This window comes from Cyanistes caeruleus, chromosome 8 (genome assembly GCF_971803275.1).
Source record: "Cyanistes caeruleus chromosome 8, bCyaCae1.hap1.1, whole genome shotgun sequence".
Taxonomy (NCBI): domain Eukaryota; kingdom Metazoa; phylum Chordata; class Aves; order Passeriformes; family Paridae; genus Cyanistes; species Cyanistes caeruleus.
In genome coordinates this window covers 14638949-14655566 of record NC_141708.1, presented here as the reverse complement: position 1 = coordinate 14655566, position 16618 = coordinate 14638949, and the positions used below count along the sequence as shown (strand labels likewise).

The following is a 16618-nucleotide window of genomic DNA, read 5'->3' as shown; positions in this document are numbered from 1 at the left end:
TATGTTATGGTACTGTGCATTTCACAAGTGATCCTTTCTAGTTTAGTGATTTTCCATCACTGCATGTTCCCAGCTATTTCAGAAGCAATATAATATGAACATGCACTTGTTCTAAAGATGTTACTCCTTAAAAACTTTTTCAATATGCAAAAGAAATGGTTTGTTTTAGAAGCTGGAGAAATTGGGTTTTCAATCTAATGATTATGCAATGTGCATAAGAAACGTTTGTCTCTGAAGAAATTTAATTCCAACTGCCTGAGAAATTAGTCTTTTAATGTAACATTTACAATAAATTATACCTCTCTAGTGCACAAAAGTACATTTCAAAATAAGACATGCAGCCTGCAATGAGACAGAAAGCAGAACAAAAAAATTTTCAAAAGAAATCTTATACTCTTTACTAGCAAGATTTTTGATTTTTTTTAATTTTTATAAAGTTTTTAAGCAATCTGTTACACAAGACAAGACAGTTTTGCTCTTAGCATTTGCCATTGTCCATGAACAGTAAGTTCTTCACCCCAACAGACACCTACCAGGTAAATCTCAAGTCTAGGTAAAAATGTAACAACACTGACCCACAGGAAAACAAAAAGTACTTATTAATGTAGCAAAGTTAAAATATTGCAATGTTAGTAAGATCTGGAGAATTCTGCAGATCTAAAATTCATAAATAAATGTGTATTTTGATGTAAGTGGATGACCTGACCCCCACTTTACTACACTGCCCCTTGTCAATGCACTTGTGCAGCATCGCTCCTCACCCAGAACCAGACAGTGTCACCACAAGTGGCAATCTGACATCAGTCATGATCGTGATCCTCACACCCCTCTGTGCATCTGAAAGCACACAGAAGCCTAAGTTTGCAACAAAAATTAAACACGCTCCAATATGCACACAGTCTACTTCCATCAATTAAGAAACTCCACATCTCACAAGTTCCTTCTCCTACTTCTCAGATTGAAAATTGGATGTATGACAATAAATATTTATCTAATTTATCAGCTCTTCTTTACCATTTTAGGAATACATTTCAGCAGTGACATGATGAAAGACTTGTTTAAAATTCAGAATATCTAAACTAGAAAATGTAAATACATTAACTGCTCCAGTGTTTTATGTTCAATGTTCTAATTTGTTTTTCCAGCCTTCTATTGATTCTGCCCAGAAAAAGAGGACAGTCTGAACTTTGGTGGCACTCCATAAAAATGCAGCACAAGTCAGGTGGTCTCCTACTCTACTTCCATGTTCTGTACAGCCCTACATGCCTAGATTGAAACCAGCATCATCAACCCACATAAAACAAACTCACATTAATTAAAGAGAACTATCAAATTAGTAATAAATGACAAGATTAAGCAGATCATTTAGTTCATAAATAGAATACTCAGTAAACACAGCTCATGATTCTTCAATACTGCTATCTCATTCATTTTTGAGAAAGATAAACTGAGTCTTGAAGAATGTGATACCACAAAACTAAAAAAAAAAACCAAAAAAACCAACAAAACTTAGCTATGTAGATTTGAGTTTCTAAATGAAACCCTTCAAATTTTTATACCAGAGTTCACAGAGACTTTCACACAGAGATCAAGTTTCAAAAATTAAGTTTCCTTCAGTGTTTTCTCTTCTCTACCACGCCAACTTAAATTCAGGTTTTATAAACAAAGTAATATGGGTATCATAGTTAAAATATGATTCTTTTTCTGTTCAGAAATGCAGCTTTAGAGAATCCTAACATTCCAGTGCTGTCCCTAAGGAAAACAACATCCTCTCTAACAATTCATACAAGTTATCTACATTTCATTCAGCTGGTACTGCTACATGGGAAGAATCCACCTGTTTTTCATTAGTCTTAGTGATGTACAAGAACTTGCAATGGGCTGTTATCAAGAAGGATTTGGTTTGTGCTGAAGATCAGTTCTGTGAATAAAATGAACAGCTTCACTGGCAAACATAAATCACATTATTTTTCATACAGTAATGAATCACTTACTAAACTTTTGATGCAACTCGTAACATCCTTCCCTGCTGAGAATATTTGCTGCAGGGATGAGGATGGAAGGGAGGAAAGTTTTGGTTACAATGTTCAAAATCCTAACAGAAAAATGAGGCTTAACTGGAGACAATGAAAAATCTTCTAAAATAATCAATGCCAGGAAAAATTGTGGCTTTTACTCTTGATGCTGAAATTACACTGAAAAATTTTTGTACATTATTTCTTTAGACAAATAACAGAATAGACATGAAATGTGTCAAGTATGGACAAAACAGGTAAGTTTCTCTTTTCTTCAAATACAGTCATCTGCTTACAGGGAAACACTTCTAGTTAAAGACCTGCAGAAATTTTGCAGCGATGAGCATCCTTTTCTTGTGCTTACAGATGCAATGATTTGGTGAATAAGTACATGAAAAAGAAGTGTTATTAATGTATTTTATTTTGAAAATCTAATAACAAAATTGTAACTGTCAGATCCAACAGAAACTGACTCACTTTAATCCAACTTCAAATAGAGGTCACATATTTTAAAAATAAACCAGCACCATGCACCCACTGTGAAGAAGTAGTTCTCACATTTTATCTATCCATAGCATTTTCACTTGGTTGCTTTTTGGGATTTTTTTTTTTTTCTGATGTGCTAGTGAATCACAGTGATGAATCTCACTACACACTGCAACTAGGCAGCTGGTTTAAATAATTATCAGTTTCTAGCCATGTGCTAAGAATCTCACATTTTCAATATTTTATTCCAGCAGAAGAAACATTATGGAAATGAGCACAGTTTATTTCACTGATGATTTTCCAAAATCCATCAAAAGTAAAGAAGTAGTTTTCCACCCAAATTCACTTAAGAGTAGTTTTTTGGTCTGGGTTGGGTTTTGGAGGGGGTTGTTGATTGGTTGGTTTGAGGTTTGCTTTTTTTGGTGGTGGCAGTGGGGGTTTTTTCCTTTGTTTTTTTCATTAAGGAAGAAGTTTCCCAGAGAAGCCTTCTAATAAGTATTTATTTTAAAGTTCAGTTTGCAAACTGTCTTGGCACAATATAATAATGATTTACGCCCAAGTAACTGAAAATTCAAATCAAGGTACTTTCAGTCCCGGCTCTGACAGGATACAACTAAAAGAGTGCTGGGGAGCAATTTACTTGTCAGTACCACTCTGCAGATCAGACATGTTATGAACCATTTGGTTACTGCACTTGGCCCTCTGAAATCTTGTCTGCACTACTCCTTCTCCCAGGGCACTCTGGGGCACAGTTTACCCCAGGGAGGCTGTTCACAAGGTATTAACTCAGCACCAGGTCTGCCCTTTCCTGGCCCTCTGGAGCCCTCCAGCACTGTTCCTGCTCTGAAGGGATTGCCTTCAAACACCTTCTCTTGACTTCCACTGACATCCTAAAGCATTTAATCCATGCATGTTGTTTCAGAGCACAAATGTACCTCCCCGTGGGCAGCAGCACAGGCTGAACATGATTTCATTCACCCTGCACTGGAAACAAACCAAGCAACCAACCTCACTCATACGCCAGGACCAAAATCATACCAAGGAGATGCTAACATGGAGAAGCAGGGACAGTCAATGAGCCATTGCTTCCACTCTCTCCTGAATGTCCTTCCTTTACTGTACAGACACACCTAAAAAAATAAACTGTTCTAATGGATAAAAGTAATTCCTCTGATTTTCTTTCCGATTCCTCCATCTGAATTAAACAAGTCACAAATCACAGTTTGCTTAAAATGATGCTGTGATTTTTGGTTCTGTGAAACCATTGAAAGTACAGGATGATGTGACCGTGTGCACAAAGTCTCATTCAAGTATAAAACATGCCCAGCATAAAAGAACTTACTATAGTAATTAAAAAGTATCAAATAAAGAGCTCTCAATCACAATGCAAACAAACTTCAACTTCCTATAACCCCTCAGAGAGAAGGAATCTTTTTAGCAAGCCTCCAAAGTCAATGACATTACAGAGTAAACAAATTCCACAGCTGAGGCTTCTTCCGTGGGATGGTGCTGCATCCCACCCATCAAAGCCTAAAGCCTGTGAGCTCACCCAGCAGTGCTCAGCCCACATAACCAAAACCATGGAGGACGAGGCATTTACATAAAGACTGCTATTCCCAAATGCACAGTGAACACAGAAGAAAGTGCGACCCATTACTGAAAATATGTATTTCCTCTGAAAATACTCACAGGAGAAAATACACGAAAAAAAATACAAGGGAAAAACTCCCACCCAAACTTCATGAAAAATCAGTAAAATGTCCACTTTGACCTGGTTTTCTGCTGAGCAGAACCCAAGAGCTGGTACAGATCAGATTTGACCCAGGCCTTTGTCTAGGCTGATAGACCATGTCTAGAAAATGGAAATCTCCAGAATCCTTCCTTTAAGCCCCACTCACTGAGCACAGCGGAAGGGACACTCAAATGCCACAGGAAACACCAACCAGACCCCAAACCACACCTGCCCCTGCTGTGCACTTCTTCTCAATCCCTATCCAGTTTTCCACTTCTCAAGTAGCAAGGTGTGCTAGGCAGACAACCATGAGAATTTGAACAAAGACAACCTGGTCCACTGAGATTGTACATCTGGAATGACTGTGTTTGGGCTCTGTTCAGAAATTGTGTTTCGAGTTCTGCAGTTTCTCTTACATACTAACTTGAAATCTAGCAACTCAAAGTATCTTTTATTTCAAAATAACGATTTAAGTACAAATAGTAATTAACCATTTTTCATGGAAGCCTGATAACAGCTGACATATTGCAGTTTAAGATGTTCATTCTGTTTACATGTGGTATGTGGTTAGATACAAAGGGAGTGTGAGCAGACATCCTGTGAAATTCCCTGAAACACTGGTAGGAAAACATTCATTTGATTTCTTTATTTAAGACTGGGATCATTTGTATCAGTGTAAAATGAAAAACTAAGTTTTTCTGAATTTTTTTAGCATTTTAAAATCCTTGGTAAACCAGACTATTGTTTATTCCCCACAACATCCATAATGCATTGAGAGCTGCACCACAGAAACAAATTAGGGAGCTTTCCCACAAACACGGCAGAAATAGAAAGATAAATTTTAAAAAGTACCTGCTTTTTGTGCCACACATGGAGAAATACATGGGGTTATCATAAAATACGGGTACTAACTGCACCTTTTCCTTCCCCTCTCCAAACAGAAAACCACAGCTGAGCTACTACCTAGGACTTCAACAGATAATATTAGAACTATACAGAGAGACTAAGAGGGAAGTCACAGAACAATAACAAAACTGATTGAACAAGTGAAAAGAGGAAAAGGACTGAAAACACTACTGACAGCCTACAAGATGAATGGGGTGTGGTTGACATCTATATAGTCTGATACCCAAACACAAAGAAGGAAAACTTGTAAAGATATGGGTAGTATTTATTAATTTATTATATATCAGTATCTGTGCACAGTAATTCAGTGTCTGCCTCTCTTTCTGACTTTGAGAACATCGAAACTTAAAAGAGCATAAGGCTAAATTATCAGAAAAGTAAAGCTGCATATAATGGCCTAAAGTGACACCTCTCTTCCTGAAGGGGATTGTGGCCCATTGTATTGTCTTTCCTAACTAAACAAAGGGTGTGGCCAGCATTCTTAAAAAGAATCATACAAAAATCCTGTAGAAAGCAGTAAAACCGTCTCTCAACACCTCCAGTTCCAGCTGGTTTTATCGTTATCTTTCACGTGCACCAGCTTTTATTAAACCCATTCACTTGCAGCAATGCCAAGCATTAGTGAAAACAGAAACATACTCAAAAACTGCCTTCTATTGTACATAGTATGTTCATACAGCAGGAACTACTCCCAAACAGCTATAACCGAAAGAAGCAGTAACAGCGCGCTAATTAGCACTCTAATTTGTACTGTACCAGCAGAACGGTAGTTTCCAGATCTTGACACTCTTTGATGATAGCAAAAAAAGAGTTTCCTTTTAGGTAATTAGTTATTTAAATGAAAGTCCTTCCAAAAGTGCAAATTAACGCTAAGAATCTGTCATAAATTTAACGGAATGTGGGAGGAACTGTAGTGTGGAAACAGAATAGTGCTTTTGTGGAAAACCACTGTTCAATAGCCCCACTTTCAGTAATTTAAAGTATAAGGCAAAACTCTTACAGTTCTGTCTTTGGTGGCTTTTCATCAAGAGTCGTCTTGGATGATACAAGGGACTGGTAGGTCACATTCAAAATACAAAACCCAGAGAGTTCTCTTATTAATTACCACATCAACTGATTTAATTAGGTAAAATCGTATTCAAGAGCCTTTTTTTGTAAGCAACATCACAATTCAAAGAGTAAAACAAAATATTATCATCACTAGCAGGACACACAACTCATTCTCTCCCTAAAACTGGTTTAGTGGTATTAATGTATCAACAAAAGGAAGCAGCAAGGTCACTCTCAAATAGAAATTTTAATATGATTTCCTAACAGTGGGGGAGTTAAAGAGTTTTCAGCTTTTGAACAAGCCCACTCCACTACAGAATTATATTAATTAACTGAACAGGACAAGAAGCAGGAGGAATCAAAGCATTACTAATAGGACTGCAGGTACTTCTGAAAAGAAATGTGCTTGTCTATTTTATGACTTTTGTCCAGCACTAGAGAATTTCTGAATTAGATGATCCTATTAAGTGAAACTCTTTTTTACCCACAAGAACTTGAGGTCTAAAGGTTATTTCTAAAGATCACTGAACACCTGAAGTGTCATACAGGATTCTGTGCTCAAAGTTTAATCAATTATATTCAAGAAAGTCAGTGACTAGAAAACTTACATCATGGTTGTAGAAGGTTTGACAACAGCAACATAACACTGGAATAGTAAACTGTAATTATGCAGTAATATTTCCTAAAATCACATAGTATTAAACCAAACATAAAATATGAGCATATAAAAAATGTGATAAATCATTACTATTTTACTACGACATGGACACTTATAACACCATTCAGCTGTTCAGATAAATCCTGCTTTTACAAGATTTCAACTTGAGTGCATGTAATCTTTTTCAAATGTTAGTTAAAAAATCTCACATGATCTTTTGATAAGACAGCATTTTCATTACATCTTTCGAAGAGAGAACTTTATCTAAGTGAACTTTTGGACTACATCCACTACACCTGCCACGTGCATGGTCTTTACTTGAGAGAGTTATGCATGTTTAACTTCCTGTGATGGGTCTTGCTGAGTCTCGCAGAATTATTTACATGAATTAAATTTGTCATGTGCATTAGTTTTTGAAGATCAAAGATTCTATTGTCAACATTTTCTTTGGCGAAAGAGAGGAATTGTTCAAAGCTCTCTCTACCTCTCTACAATGAAAAGGAAATCCTTATGTCTGAACTTGCAATAAAATACTGTTTCTAAAAGCATATGTAGCCAACTGGTGACAGCATGGGTCTGTATGCCCTGGTGTTCTTGGTTTTGCCTTTGACTCACTGCACATCCTTCTATCAATATATATTTAAAATCAATTTTTAGTGGGAAAAATGAGTTTCCTACAGTATATAAAAAAAATTAGAAGTTCTCCATTGAGCAGGCCTGTGCAATGTGCAAATGGATTTAATGAAGAGATTGTTTACTGGAGGATTAGCTTTCGACATGCTTTTCATTCAACTCAGTTGACACTGTGGGAAGATGACATTCTCATGTTGGTTTCTGATTCACACTTTTATACAATTCACCAAGAGCAGTGGTGGCAGCACCGCCAGGAGCTGCAGAGCAGCTGAGAGAACAGTGCTCAGACGCACACGGAGCGTTTCAGCGCGCTCAGCAACAACGAGACACGCCAGAGCTGAGAAACACCTTGGGCCTACACGACAAATTTTTACACTCACTGCAGCGATATTAAGAAGTTCATTTAGGTTCTCCACTTCAAAATGGTTCCTGCAAGCGATTAACCATGGTGACTCATGGCAAAGTCAGGAAAAGCATTCCTCTCTCCTGGGCTTGCACTCCACTGCTCAGCCAAATGAGCACAAGCACCCCAAAATGCATTACAGCTCCACAGGTGGGCCAAACCTGTGAACACTACACACAATACAGGCAGGAGGCTTTGCTCTACAAATAATTTTGGAATTTTGAAGTTCAAGAACTTTGAAAAGACTACCAAATAAATGATTAACATTTAACTTAAAATTTTTTAAGAAAGAATTCACCTTTCCTAATTCAGATTTTACTGTAACTTACTTCTAAGTCACTTTTTAAACAATAGTAAAATTTCCTGAGTCACCATTCCTCTTTTATTACACTTTTGATTCTTTTGTAAGATCTTCTCAGCATTTCTCTTATTCAGCTCACTGGTCTTTTTTAAACTCTGAAACACTCATTTAGCTTTTCCCAGTTTTGCTAATCTTTTATGTATTTCTAAAAGAGCATTATAAAATTTCCACATTACTTCTGAAAACCATGCTCAGAATTGTCTTCAAGATGCTCACGTCTCTCAGTTACTGAAACAGTTAAGCAGTAACAATTGCTGACTATAAATCCAGAAAAATACTGAAAAGTTTCCATTGTAGTAATTTATTTTCATTTTCCCACAAATTGGTTTGTTGTTTTTACAATGTTTATAGCTTAACTTACAAGTTCTGCTGGGACTGTAATTGTATTCTGCAAAAGACCTATCTGCAGCAGTATTTTTTTTAAATGACAACGTATATCTTCTGATAATTCAATGAAATAAAGAACTCATTGTGCATCCTTTGGGTAATATATATGAAAAATGAAAGCCTGAAAAAAAACTGGTCTGGCATTCTTAAATAATTCATAGCTGAATTTGAAAAGAAAATCTTTCCTCATAAGGACATATATATATAGGTTAGGAAATCTAAATTGTCTTTTCTACTTTGCTTCAACCAGTAAGACTGAATGTCAGAGTGCTCCTCAGCCTTCCATTTGGCGTCAAAGACTGAGAGGAACAGAGTTTTAGCTTCTAATAAGGAGTGACAAAGAAGTTTTTCTCAGGCACATGAGACAGCTACTGATACATACTCTAGCAGAGTGACAGCCCAGTTTTAAAAATACAGTGATTATTATTTAATTCAGAGGGCAAGTGAACCCAACAGAATACACAGAGTCTATCATACAAGTTTATAGTTGTTTTTGGAGGTGCTTCAAGTCTGAAAAATGGTTTAAAAAACAAATTTGGTTTAGTGTCCATTTGAGGGAGAAAATGCAGGATGACAGATAGTTTGATTCTCACAATAATCTGGATTGGAAGGGACCTCTAGAGGTCACCCAGGCTCATCTCCTGCCTAAAGCAGACCCAGATAGATCAGAGCACTAAAATAGTGACACTTCTGTGTAATTGTGCAATCCACAATACAATTTTGTGTATTGTGTAATCCACAATAGCTGTTGTGAATTATTTTGACCTTGAGCCCTATTTAAAAAGTTGACTACAGTAGATTGAACAATACCAAAAAATTTGAAATTTAGACAGCACAGAGGTCATCTGCTCTAAGCTTACTGCACAGACCAGACATTCATGCAAGGGGATTGTCACAGTAAGTGTCAGACTGAGGAACTCCAAACATGAGCATGTAGACCTTGAGCTTTTCCAGAATCTCCTGCTTTTCCCAACATGGGTCCCTAACTAGACAAGTAATAATTAATTACTGTAAGCAGAAGACTCCACTTACTTGCTTAAAAATATTAATTTAAAGCCTAAGTATTATCCTCGTGTCTTATCACTCAGAGATTTTGCACTGGTGAAGAGAAATGAAGTTACCTTAAGAAAATGGGCCTTAAGAAAATTCTCCTAGGACACTTGGGCAGGCAGTTTTCCCCCCATGTGACGAATGTAACACAGCAATTATCTCCGAGTCCGTCTACTTCCCAGCTTCCAAGCTAAAGCGGTCAATGACAGTCTCAGCTGTGATTTGTCTTTTTTTAATCTCAGCCTCAAATGCTGTATCTATCAGCTCAGGTACTTAAAATTATCTTCCTTAGGCTGTGTTGTTCAATATTTGATGTTCTTTCCATTTTAGCTATAGCTGTAATCTCTGAAATAAAGCTTTCAGCACAACTGTTCAAAACACTGGTATAAATAATACAGACACCTATCATTTGATTCAACTTCCATTACACAACTAACTTCTTCCTACCTTCCTTTGTACCTGTTTCTTTCACATTAGTCAACATCCACCTCACTCAACCACCTTCTGTTTGATACTCGACTGCAAATATTCCACCTTGCCTCACAGCGTGCATTTCTGCCAAATGGCTCCTGAAACATTTGGTTATACAATAACTGTAGCTGAATGCATTGCTTTTAAAATAATAAACTCTGGCAGCAATATCCACAAGGAATTCCAAAGCCTTTGCGGGGAATCACGTCCTGAGATGATCACAGCTATGTTAACTGAAGCTCAGTTACTCCTAATGGTTTCCCAATTCATCTCTTTCAGTGGTTTAAAAGGTTTTCCTAAACTAATGATGACAGAATAATTTATTCTTTTTTTCAGAAGTGTCTTCAGATCCTTGAATAAATGATGAGAGTGATAGCACCTTTCAGGGATGCCTGAAATGACATGAAAGGATAAGTAAGACCAGTTGCACTTACTTATTTTTTAGAAACAGAGACTGTCTTCAGAAAGAATTGAATAAACAAAAGGCACGAAAGAAATAAAAGCAGGGTTAGGGAAGAGAGTATAGATATGAGTACTAACGAAGAAAACAAGTAAAGAAAAGTAAGACAAAGATTGCCTTTCCTGGTACACATAAATTAACAAGCTATTTGCTAAACTGGTCTACAAGCGATATATAACTTTCGTTCTTTAGGAAATCGGCACAACCTGCTTGAAGAACAAAAAAAGATTCTGTCCTTTAATAATCCCTAAAATAAATACCTTAGGCATACATTCTTTGGGCAAGCCCCTGTTAGAGTTGGAAGTTGGGTGTACCAATGTGGAAGATCCATCATCCATCAAAGACAAGAAAATATGAGAAAGTACAGGGCACAACAGATGATTCTTCTAACAGCCAAAATCAGCATGGGGCACCCATCCATCTCTTTTCCACTGAAATGCCATTTTCTCATTTATAACTGCACTGCATGCAGCACACGTAGCTGTTACTTCTTTGCTGCTCATACACTTATTACTTTGTGCTCTCTGAGTTGACAGAGGAGATGGCTGATGTACAGAATTAAGGCAGCAAGCTGCTTGTACAAATATTTCACACTATTACTGAATCTTGACTGAAACCATGTAACATATCTTAAAGCCAGCCAGATGATAAAAAAATCAACTTAACCTGTACTAGAAAAAAATATACTGTAACATGCACTCTCTGGATTATCAAGTAAGATTTCTAACATTAAACCTGAACATTTCAATGTTTCGATCAGTTTTGTCCTCACACTATGTTATTACAAAGACTAAACAAAGAGTAAATATAATTTTCCTTCAAACACCATTTAAATATCTATTTCTGGTTTGTTTCTGGTATTGAATGAAGCTAACTTTGGTATTCCTTGCTTGTCGGGTCCCTTTCTCTAAATTTCTTTACTTCCCCTCCACCAGACTCCAAGTTCTTGTAGAATATCAGCAAGGCACTCATAGAAATATAGAAACTGATGCCACAAATTAGCCCAGTAAATGCCACAGAATAGTTAGAAGGTATCAGAAGTCCTCCTTTACCAAGTTTTCTGAAAGCTTTGTGTACTCAAGATTAGGTAAAAGCAGGAATTTTATTTCCAAAAATAAATGGCAACACAAATCTCAATATATACTTTAAATATATCTCTTCATTTTAACCTTTGTATTAGGCACTTTTAGACTAAACGGAAACATTTTCATTCCATGTCCTTCACATAAGCCAAGCAATCTGAACTGATTGCTCCTGTACAAAATCAATTATATTCAGCATAGACCAGGGAAAATATTAATAAGAATGGCTCAATGTCTTAATTATGTATGATTCTGGTCTAACCAATTTGAATATTTATGTAGAATAATAGATTACCTTAAGCATTTCATGGCAAGATAAGCACACACTCCCATAAGAACAATATACCTGAAATGAAGCTTAACACATTCATATCAGTTGTCTACCTACAGCAATATTATCTAATATGTCATGCTCTGATTTGCTTCTCCATCCATTTAAAAAATGTTTCTATACCTAGAAAATGTATCTTATTACAAGATGACAACTCTGGAATTAGTTTTTTGAGGGATTTGGCACTTTTTAAATCTCCATCTCTGAGTAGTCTGATAGTCAACTTTCTTTAAAACGAGAAGTTTCTAGATAGTGTGGACAAAAAACCACTACCAATAACAAATAAAGAAAAAAAAACCAACCAAAGGATACCATACAGGCACACTAGAGGAATCCTTAAAAAATCAGGCCTTTTTTTCCCCAAAAAACCCCAGCCCTGAGTCGCATCTTCTTCCTTCCCCATGGAAGTCTGACACTCCAAGTCCTCTGCTGCAGCAGACCCTGGAGCCCCAAAGCACCGTGACTTGGCTGGCAGAGCAGGGAGCCTCACACTGCCCTGCCACAGCACTCAGCCCTGCAGGACACTGCAGCTGCCCCTCTGGAGCCCACAGCAAACCTTTGGGACTGCCATCTCTTCTGGGAGGGGAAGAGGTCAGGACTCCCCGAGCAGCACAGCGGGACTCAGCACACAGGACTGGGAAAAGGCTGCTGCTGACTGAGCCCACCTGCACAGGACATCCAAGCGCACCCAGAGCTCCTGCCAGGTACCAGTAAGTCAGAGGCAGAGTAAGAATTTGGGAATCTCACCAAGCAGCTTCATTTTGAGTGTCCATGGCTCCCTGAGGGCTCTTTTCACAGCAAAATATTCAGACTGTCCACCCTGAAGCACTTCTTAACTAAAAGCTATATAGCTGCTGCTGAATAATCTGATACTCAACTCAAGCATGTCTTAAGAATCCTACACTAAATAAAGAGGAAAATCTGTTCTCTAAATGTTATTTTCACATTTCTATCTAAAAAGACTCTATCTATAAATTCACTTCTTTTCAGAGTTGTAGATGCTGGAGATATACCACTCAGAGATGTTTCCTCCACCAGACTAACCAGTCCCAGAGAGGGGCTGTGCTGCCTTTCAGACACTAGTCTGTAGATACTCAGACATTATCTTAGGATTCAGCAGAGCCAAGATAAGTGGAATTTTAAATTGCTTTTGATGTTTCTTACATCTACAGTAATGAATGACACAACAGCTATCTTTTGTGATACATGCCATGAATACATGAAGATCATTATCATGCTGTAGGTACAGAAAAAAAAAATAAATTAACGTTGAAGTACTGCCTAAACCAGTTTCATATAGCCAAGACCAAAAGGGAACTGCAGAAAAGCAAAAGGCAGTATCTTCTGTGTCCTTTTTTATTACTACAATACATATACTATGTTTCTTGCACTGAAAGGTATTTTCCTTGGCCAACAGAATTTTCTTAACCTTTTTTAAGGGAACAGATTTTCAAATATTTGAAATGGCAAACTCTTTTATGAATTATGCTAAGTTTCAAAGGTTATTTTTCATTGCAAAGCCTTCTCTCACTGGCTGTAGCAGAACGGAATCAAGACTCTATTTATTTTGCAATAATCTTTCTTGATAATAGCACAGGACATGAATAAATACAGAATTTCAAGCTCCCTTTGCTTCCAGTGCAAAATAAAATAGGTATCGAGAACAGTTAGATCAGAAGTGAAGGAATAATGGAAAAAGAAGTACGTAAACTTTCAAACAGGCTTTATGATCAAAGACAAAATCCAGAGTGATCTAGTAGAAGCAAAAATGAGATTAATTTCATTAGGTCCCTACCACTGAAATTTCTAATGTTCTTTGTTTTATAAAGCACATCTGAATATTTTCTTCCCTTAAAATTACACCCATTTCTCTAAGTATTATTATTCCACAGAAAGTGAATCAAAGTACCAGAAAGAGAATTATTCATGTGGCTTTGGACTTCTGAGTGAGTTGGCAACAAAATCAAATTTCCGGTGTTTCAGGCTGCAACTCTGAGCAAGCAACTCTCCCTCCCAGTTCACTGATTTCAACCTGAGAACTGGGATGAATAAGAATTGCATTGCCAGGAGAACAAAAACTGTGAGCAAGAATTAGCTGAGATACATAAGTCAACTTCAGACAGCTTAAGAAAACTCCAGCTGAATTGTTTAGGCAAAGTTAATTTCACCCCTAAGACTGAGCTGCTTTTTAAATCACTGAGTATGAAAACCAACACACAAACATATATTCATTTTACAGATTCCATTAAATCAGCTGAGTTTCAGTAAAGCACAACTTCCTCACCTCTCTGGGTGCTTTTCCTGTTAATGTGAAACAGGTAAAACATTAACCTCAGCTGGGAGACCAATGTGAGCAGCAGGGCAGAGCAAGCAGCGGTTCCTCCCTGGGATACCCAGTGCCCAAGGGATGGACAGGAAGGGGATCTTCTGAGCAGAGACAGAAAACCTCCAAGCAAACTCTGAGTTCATTTTCACTGCACATCACCACTGAACATGAAAAATAACAACTGCTCTTTGTGAGAGATGTACTCGGAATTTTCTCAGAAGATACACCTCAGAGAATAACACTGTCAGTGCCAGAGAACAAGGGTTTTGCAGGTCTCTTTGGAAAACCAGTATCTTCTTTATGTTGCCAATTCCAAAGGAATATTACATTAAGCCTTTAAGGGGCATTTCTAGTTGTAACCAGTATGATTTGATAGAAATTCAGGGACAACATGGCATGATTAGATCAGACAAGATTCAAAGAATGAGAATATGGCACAGAAAGTATTGACTTTGCAAAGTCAAACTGCAATGCCTAAAATCACTTCCACTTAGCAGATGCAGTGTACCAAGACTTGAAATCCAGTACAAGAAAGTCTGGCTACTGATCCACAGAGTTCACCATAAACTTCAAGGCATAGGCAAACAATTCCTGCCTCTGAACACATCTCCAGAATTCCATCAAGATGTCAGATGCCTGCTGCACTTTCAGCTCCCTCTACAGTGGAGAGAATAAATCAAAAAGATTGCTGGTCTCCTTGGCATCTTTACAGAGTGCTGTAAGTACCTGGGCTTGAAAGAAAGATCTTGACTGTCAAAATTTCTTCACGTATAATCTCCATACATATTTGAAGGGCAGAAGTTTTGAAAATTTACAGCCATTCTTGCAGATTAAGATGACAACTGAACCCAGCCATTCCATTTAACAAGTGTCACAGCAGTGACAGAGCTGCGTTCCAAACTGGTGAAGGAAGGGTTAAATCAGTTGTCACTTGGTGAAATTCTGACATTGACTCTCCTGCAGATACTTGGCTACCAAGGGCAGTGAAAAACTGTGGTGGCATTCATTGACCTTTCCTCCACACCTAATGCTGCCTGACAGAGAGACTTAACTTAGTCTGTCAATTATAAATTGCCACTCTGCTCTCACTCTGATCAACTAAATCATCTGAGATATTAAAAACAAAACCTCCCCTATACCTGCCTTGGCAATAAGTCTCATGAAAACATTCATTGTTGGGTACATTTCTGAGCTTGTACCAATCTTTTACAGCTGTGATAAATCACTGTTACAACAGTTTGTGTGACTGCAAATTTATCTTAAAGTAGATGAAATCACATTTCCAGTTATGGCTTGTACTACAAAATAAGATGGTTACTCTTGTAAACCTTTTAAAGGCTATTTCTAGAGCCAATTTCAGAACTTTAAAGACCTACTGCTGGTCCTAGAGCCTGAAATCAGATACTCACACAGCTATAGCATCTGTTTAAGTTCAGCTGAGAAGAAAGAGGAGAGGAGGAGAATAATATTAATAAAATAGCAAAGTTAATGCATAACAACTTCCTGAAAGGATTTGGAGTTGAACTGAATAAGAAAGTCAACTACCAATCTCATTTGGAGAATGTCAACAGAATATAAAAACCACTGAGGATGCAATTAACACCACCTGACCCAGCAACACAAGCATCTTCAACGTTTTATAGATTGCACCACAAACACTGATTCTCTCCATAAAAAAATAGTGCTTTTCAGAATGTCAAACCTGGTTATTTTTATTTCAATTGAAGAAATGTAAGTTATTTTTTCTTCAATTTATCTCTATTTTATAGGTTTACAAATCCTGTGACATTAAAGCAAGTCATAACATTCTCTTGCATGTGACTATAGAGCAACAATCATAGGGCTGCTCTGTACATTGAACTTTGCTTTTTTTTTTGAGACACCTATTTTATCTTAGGTATTATTTATCCTTTTATACACTTATAGACTGAAAAGAGTATTTTTAGAAGGCATTTAAAAACTACAGGACTGTCTTCATACCTGAGCCTGACACTTTCAATGGTGTTAAATTCTACTGATCTAATACTAGGGTCTCACTGAAATCTAGATCAGTTTAGAAATCTCTTTACCCACTTCTAGGCAATTGATCACCACAATAAATTGTTTGCTCAGATATAAAATATTCTCAGAATACCCATTTTACCAATGCAGAATGTCTACATATAAGCTTTGGAAACCATCATCAGGGTAAGCTCAGCTCAGCACCTGAGGGAAGTCTCTCTATCTTTGTGAAATGTGGAAGCGAGGTCCTGGACTACAGGCAACAG

The 16618-nt window shown here is 37.3% G+C and overlaps 1 protein-coding gene across 1 annotated transcript in view; it reads right to left on the bottom strand.

Moving 5' to 3' along the window:
• Nucleotides 1-16618, bottom strand: part of ADGRA1 (adhesion G protein-coupled receptor A1) — a 258986-nt gene that overhangs the window by 216945 nt on the left and 25423 nt on the right. The gene's annotated exons all lie outside the window — the stretch shown is intronic.